At 47.0% G+C, this 7,596-nt stretch overlaps 1 non-coding gene across 1 annotated transcript; it reads right to left on the bottom strand.

The window, feature by feature from the left end:
* Positions 1 to 6,074: 6,074 nt before the first annotated feature.
* On the bottom strand, positions 6,075 to 6,181 carry LOC111551546. The gene has a single exon (XR_002734396.1). It is a non-coding gene; the product is annotated as a U6 spliceosomal RNA (small nuclear RNA).
* Positions 6,182 to 7,596: the final 1,415 nt, after the last annotated feature.

Below are 7,596 nucleotides of genomic sequence, written 5' to 3'. Positions count from 1 at the left end.
CGGTTTGCTGCACAAACCATCCCGTCACCTAGGTATTCAGCCCAACATTCGTTAGCTATTCTTCTCGATGCTCTTCCTCCTGTGAGACCCCGCCCTCCAACAGGCCCCAGTGTGTGTCATTCCCCCTCCACTGTGTGTCCACGTGTTCTCATCATTCAGCTCCCATTTATAGGTGAGAACATGTGATATTTGGTTTTCTCTTCCTGTGTTAGGTTGCCCAGGATAATGGCTTCCAGCTCCATCCATGTCCCTGCAAAGGACATGATCTCATTCCTTTTTATGGCTGCATAGTACTCCATGGTGTATATGTACCACATTTTCTTTATCCAGTCTATCACTGAAGGGCATACATGTTGGTTCCATGCCTTTGCTATTGTGAATAGTGCTGCAATGAACATACACATGCATGCATCTTTATAATAGAATAACTTATATTCCTTTGAACATATACCCAGTAATGGGATTGCTGGGTTTGTTAGCATTCCTACACACCAACAACAGGCAAACAGAGAGCCAAATCATGAATGAACTCCCATCCACAATTACCACAAATAGAATAAAACACCTAGGAATACAGCTAACAAGGAAAGTGAAGTATCTCTTCAAAAGAAATTACAAGCCACTGCTGAAAGAAATCAGATATGACACAAACAAATGGAAAAACATTCCATGCTCATGGATAGGAAGAATTTATATTGTGAAAATGGCCATACTGCCCAAAGCAATTTATAGATTCAGTGCTGTTCCCATTAAACCACAATTGTCATTCTTCACAGAATTAAAAAAAAAAAACTATTTTAAAATTCATATGGAACCAAAAAAGAGCCCAAATAGCCAAGATAATTTTAAGCAAAAAGAACAAAGCTAGAGGCATCATACTACCCAACTTCAAACTATACTACAAGGCTACAGTAACCAAAACAGCATGGTACTGTCACAAGAACAGACACATAGACCAATGGAACAGAACATAGAACCCAGAAATAAGACCACACACTTAAAACCAGCAAATCTTCAACAAACCAGTGGTTACATTCTAACTATAAGTGTGTGCTAACCCTGTTTTTCTATTAATTAACTTTAGACCGTATTATTGCCAGAAATGAGGTTTTATCTATCTTCCCTCCTCTTTTTCATCCTCTGCTACGTTTTTTAAATTATATTTTTGCTTTTGGCTCATCCATTAATTGCATCTATAATTTTAAAAATATAAAAGAAACCAAAACATCTATTCTTCATCCATGAACTAGGTAGTTAAGTCACAGGACTGAGCACTTCCCACTTGTCTCTACCTAGTCTCACCTTCCTGAGTCTCTCAGCCTCACTAACCCTCTTACAGTTAAGATTTATAGCTTCTATATCCTGTTCTGTAACTTTAAAATATTTTTGTACAGGTTAATTCTAAAATATTGAAAACTAATTTTACTGGTTCAGTGGTTCAGTTGCAGTTAATAGGAACCATGGTGGCTATTTTAAACCAAAAGAGATTTACTAGAAGGAACTAGATACTTTCAAATGTTTTCAAAGGGCTGGCAGGAAAAGCTCTAGATAGGACTTTCAGGAACGACTCCCACAGCGTCCAGCCAGGGCAGCTACCATCTCTGCCCCAACAGGAAAATGGGGAAGCGAGGTGTGCTCTGGGTTCCAGGAAGCCAGTTCAAGTGTGACACAAGAGTCAAGAAGCTGCCCCTCATGCTTCTATAGGCTCCTGAACCATGCTACAAGAGCAACGTCCACCTCCGAAAGAAAACAGAAGCCTGATGCCCTGTCTCTAGGCATCATGGTGCTGTTAACCTGCCACAGAAAAAACAGCAGACAACCCAGTACCTTGGTGACCACACTTGAGAGCAAAAGGAGCAGACTAAAAGAGAGTAGACTAGCACACATCCGCCCCACTTCTGCCTTCCATGAAGCACGTCTGGTGGCCAAACATAAATCACAAATGCAACTCCGCTGGGAGGGAGCCTGAAACTGTAGGTTTTGCTTTTTAGTCTCTGCCAAACAGGGAGGAGCAGTAAGAAGACAGTGGACCTCCACTGAGGGCCATTCCATCCATCCCATCCCCCATGCCAGGTATCTGCAATAAAGCCAGGGTGCACCACTGGACCCACCAGCAAGAGAACAGACACGCCTGCTGCTGCTATGCCCAGAGCTGACGCCAATGGATTCTCTCTTCTTATGCCTTTAATTGCTCCAAATCATTCTACATTTAAGTTTGCTTCTCATTAGATCACAAGTTTCTCGTAGATTTTTATCCTGGCGTGCCAATTGACCTTTTGCGTGTGTGTGTTTGACGAAATAATACTCTGCTCCCGATCACTAGGTCATTTGACTTCGTAATCATCTGTCATCTGCCTACCCAATGCATTCGTCTTGAAGTGCTCTGAATTTCTGCTCTAACCGGCATCATTGAAGCAATATTTTTTTATTTTTTATTAATTTAATTTAATTTTGAGACAAGTCTCACTCTGTCACCCAGGCAGGAGTGCAATGGCACGATCTCGGCTCACTGCAACCTCCACCTCCTGGGTTCAAGTGATTCTCCTGCCTCAGCCTCCCAAGTAGCTGGGATTACAAGTGTGCGCCACCATGCCGGGGTAGTTTTTGTGTTTTTAGTAGAGACGGGGTTTCACCATATTGGCCAGGCTGGTCTCAGACTCCTGACCTGCAGTGATCCGCCCACCTCGGCCTCCCAAAGTGCTGGGATTACAGGCGTGAGCCACCGAGGACTAGGCTTGTGTATCCCTGTGTCCACCAGCCGTGCCCTAGGTGGAGGAGTATAATTTCCTCAGCAGGGCAGCTCTCACAGGCTGAGCACATGACTCTGGAGAAGATCTCGGGCATACAGCCTTTGGTCACACACTCCAAGCAGCACAAGTGAGGAAAAGGGCAGTCTCCCCTCCGGAACTCCTATCGCAGTGCTCATTCTACCGCCTCTGTCGCTAAGCTCTCTTTGCTATTTGATCTCTTTTTATTTTTCTAGGCATTCTAAGTTCTTCAGCTGACAATCCCATATGTGTGTGTGGGAGGGTGTGTGTGTGTGAATGTGTGTGTGTGGGTGAGTGTGTGAGCCCCATGCCCGGCCAATATTTAAACATTTTAAGACTCTTGATATAATAAGATGAATTTCAGAAACATTATACTAATTGGCACTCCTATCAGCAGAAAATAAAAGTATTTAAATGGCTGCACAGTTTTTTAACTGTCCTGTTATTTTTTCTTAAACTGATGCAAATCTGTTTTGGAAACCAGAGAACATAATACAATATAAGTGTATGTATACAAACATACATAGACCTACACATCTATTTGTATATACACATATGCGTATACACATGTATGGATAAATATCTTTCTCCAAATAATCTTAATGATCTGGGCACCAATACAAATGCAAAAGGCCTTTATTGCCTCTTCTACAGAACAGTAATAAGGAAACTCATTACAAAGGACAGGAGAGTGAAGTCTGGATACCACTCTCATCACGTCATCAACGTGAACATCAGAAACGGGACACATCACAGTTGTGCCCCACCTGTTCAGATGCAATGAAAAAAACGCAGCATCAAACAGACTCTTCTATTGTCCCCCTAAACTACTGAGGTTTCCTAGAAAGTCAGATGTCTCAGCCTCGAATCTACTATCAAACAGTTCAGTAAGAAAAAAGTGTTATTGGCATAGTACTTGAAACATTTCTACAAGCTTTACATTGTTTCAAAATAAAACAAAAAATACAGGGTCAGAGGCACAGTGGGGGGAGGAAGGGAGGGCGTCACCACCCCTGAACGTCATCAAAGGCCCTGCTCTTGGTTCCAGGCTCTGCTGTCGTCTTCGACTGTTAATAATTTTCAAAGGGACGCTGCATGTTCGTCTTGCAGGGGCCCCACCGATTATGTAACCAGTGCTGGTGGCAGCTCCCCTGTCGCGAATCTCTGGCTTTCCTTTTCTTGGCACACATTTCTTTGTTGTATACGTGCGGGTGAGCATTTCTGAATCCTGACACCGGGACATCTTCCTTCCAGAGTCTGCTATGCTGGAGGACGGGTGACGGCTGCTGACTCAGATTCTTCTCCAAGCTCAACAAGCCCTCGTGGTTGGCCTAGGGAATAAGCAGAGCTTAGATAGGCTCATGTGTGAAATGTTTGGCCAGGGGTTGATCTGCCACTGGCTCCATGGATCTATCTTGGTTCAAGATGCTCCGTTGATGAATATGCAGATTATGTAAATTCTTCTTGTTCTTCCGGCAGCTTAACCACTAGATTGGAACCACGGCCAAGTTCAGTCTTTTTCCTGTGGATATCAATCAGTTCTTCTACCTCAATGCCTGACATTTCTTTAGTCTTCAAGTCCTTCCTCTTCCTCTCTGTTCAGCTGAAGGAAGAATAACCATGATGGTGATTAGGAGCTGGGGTTAAATCCAGCTCTGCCACCCACGAACTATGTGGCTCGAGCAAGTTACTTAACCTCTCTGTGCCTCAGTGTTGTCATCTGTAAAATGGGATTAATAATAACAACAGCCATTCTCTAGCTTTAAATCTTTCCCTGACTCCCCACCACTCACCTGACAAAACTCAGATCTTCGATGAGGAGTGACAGGACTTCCCTCCTCACCCCCCTGAAGCATCCAGAGCCCCTCCTGTCTCCTTCTGTGCTAGACGCTTTCTCACACTTGGCCTCATTTAGTTCTGGCCATGGATTTGCAAGGAGGTATTATCTTCTCTATTTTACAGGTAAGGAACTCGAGCTTAGGTGGCTGAGGAACTTGCCTCACACGTCCCCGGCCGGTGGGAGAGCTGGAGTCTACCCAGGACCCCAATGTCTTTCCTCTTCAGCACGTGCCCTGACGTCCCCATGTGCTCCAACCCAAGCCAGGTTTGCTGCGATTTCCAGAACATTCTGTGCTGTTTCGTTCCTCAGTTTGTCTATCTACTGCTCTCCTTCCCAGTGCATTCAGAAAGGGATGAGCACATACATTTGGCAAAAGCGAGGTGGGTGTGGGCGCGAGGGAACCGATGGCAGGCAGGAGGGTGGGAGCGCGGGAGTCATGGAGCCAGTGCTCTGGAGAGGGTTTTTGAGCAGGGTGGGAACGATGCCCCCGAGCCCTCCCTTTCCTGAAGGTGGAGGTCTGGCTTTCTACGTGGGATCCTGAGACCGAAGCTTGTGGTTTCAGCATTTCAGACTGAGGTTGAAAAGTGCACAGAGTGAGTCTGCCTCTGATGGAGTTAAAAGCAGCTTCGTCTGGAGTGCAGCAGTCGTCATGGCAATGCCTAATTCCTAGGGCTTGACTGGAATTGAGAGTCATTGCCCAATCATTGACGATTGGTCCACACACTTTTCCTTTCTTCCCCTGCAAGATATTTCCTTGGAAGACAGGCATAGCCACGAGAAGGCACTTCAGGCTGACGTGATTCCTGTCGCTCAATGTGAATCACTTTCTTTTCTTGACTGGGGCCAAGGGAAGATATTTTGTTGCCAAAGGCAGCTTATGACAGGGAGCTAATGATATGCGGTATTCCCTGGATATCCTCGGAGCTTCATTTCAAACCCCAGTGCACCAAGAGTCCTGTTTCACCTGCCAACTTCCTGACCCCACCTTGCGCTTGGCTTCTCCAGAGCTTGCCCCTTCCTCTCCCTGAGAGTGGAGCCCTGAGGAATCAGTGCCTAAGATTTCACAAGTCTCACCCTAGTAGTTATCCCAACCGTTATTATGATTTCACTGAACCTTACTCGTCCTTCAAGGCTCAGCTCAAGCCTCCTTGGTGTAACACTCTCAATGGGGAACACATGCCTTCCGGCTTCCTCCATGATGCCCCACAGCTCTTGGCCTGTGCCATATTCATTCATTCATTCATTCATTCATTCACTCACTCACTCAACATCGATTGACCACCCACTAAGTGCCAGGCAACTGTACTGGGTTCTGGAGCCTGAACAAAACAGACAAATGTCTCTGTCCTCATGGGGCTTATATAGGTAAGGTAGGTAGTGCGTTAGAAGGTGAAACATGCCAAGGAGAAAAATAAGCAAAGGCTAGGCAGGGAGTGTCAGGAAAGGGGGGTTTCCATTATTTATGCATCTATTTTTTGGACACCACGAATCCGTGTGTCATCCTTGCACAGAGGCTGTGCTCATCTTCTCTGTATTGTTCCAATTGTAGTGTATGTGCGGCCACAGGGAGCACTGGGATTTCCAATTTAAAGAGGGGTCCAGGAAGGATTCACAGAGAAGAGACCTGTGAGTGGAGAACTGCAGGGAAGGAGAAGGTGAGTCATCTGAGTGTCTAGAAAAAAGGACGTTCCAGGCAGAGACCATCCAGCGCAAAGTCCCCGAGGTGGGAGGGAGCCTGGCATGTTGGAGTGACAGCTTCTGGAGTGGAGGGAAGGAGGGGCTGAGTTGGGGGAGACAAGCTCAGAGAGGAGAGGAGGGCAGATCCTTAAGACCTTGTGGGGCATTGCGGGGACACTGGCTTTTACGTGAGCAAGAAGCAGAGCCTTCAGGGGGTTTCTGACAGAAGATCACTCTGTTGCTTGGAGAATAGATCACAGCAGGGGCGGGGGTGGAAGTAGAAACCTGTTGCCACCTGACAGATGATCCAGTTTGGACCAGGCTGGCACAGGTGGGGTGGTGACAAGTGGCCTCTGGCTGTGCTTTGATGGTAGGACCACCTGTTTGGTGATGGATTGGAAGCGGGCATGAAGAAGGAATGAAGTGGGTATGAGGAAAGAATGTACTGGGGCAACTCTGCCACAGCCTGAGTCCCCGAAAGGCTGGCAAGGTCATGAGAGAGGGGAAGTGGAGGGTAGGACCAGCTGGGGGTATGGTGGGAGACCCGGGTTCCAGTCCGGGATGTTTATGAGACACCCAAGGGGAGGGGTCAAGGAGGTGTTTGGAGATACAGGTCTGGAGCTCATGGAGGGATCTAGTCCGTGGACCTCTTGGGAGTCATCACTGACGAGGTGATCTATGAAGCCACAAGATGGGATGAATGCACCAAGCGAGTGACAAGAGGTCCCAGGATGGACCCTGGAGCCACCATCACTGGTCGGTCAGGAGGAACAAGCAGGTGAGCCAGTGATGGAGAAGGAAAACCACAGCGTGGCGTCAGGAAGCGAGGACAGAAAGGGCTTCAGGGAAGAGGAAGAGACCACCCCATTGGCACTGCTGGGAGGTGCTGGGAGGTGTGTAGGATGAGGGTCAAGGACCAGCCAGCAGATTTAGTGATAAGATGGTCAGAGCCTTCCAATGGAGCATTGATAAGAAAGTCCTGTTGGAGGAGGGCTAGAGAAAAATCAGGAGGCTGGGCATGGTGGCTCACGCCTGTAATCCCAGAGAGGCCACAGCAGGCAGCTCACTTGAGGCCATTAGTTCGAGACCAGCCTGGCAGACTGGCCAACGTGGTGAAACCCTGTCTCTCCTAAAAATACAAAAAAATTAGCCGGGCATGGTGGTGGGCACCTGTAATCCCAGCTACTCTGGAGGCTGAGGCAGGAGAATCACTTGAACCCAGGTGGTGGAGGTTGCAGTGAGCTGAGACTGCACCACTGCACTACTACCTGGGTGACAGAGCGAGACTCCATTAAAAAAAAAAAAATCAGG

This window comes from Piliocolobus tephrosceles, chromosome 8 (genome assembly GCF_002776525.5).
Source record: "Piliocolobus tephrosceles isolate RC106 chromosome 8, ASM277652v3, whole genome shotgun sequence".
Lineage (NCBI taxonomy): Eukaryota > Metazoa > Chordata > Mammalia > Primates > Cercopithecidae > Piliocolobus > Piliocolobus tephrosceles.
The sequence above is the reverse complement of the archived record's forward strand: the minus strand, read 5'-3'. Positions and strand labels throughout refer to the sequence as shown.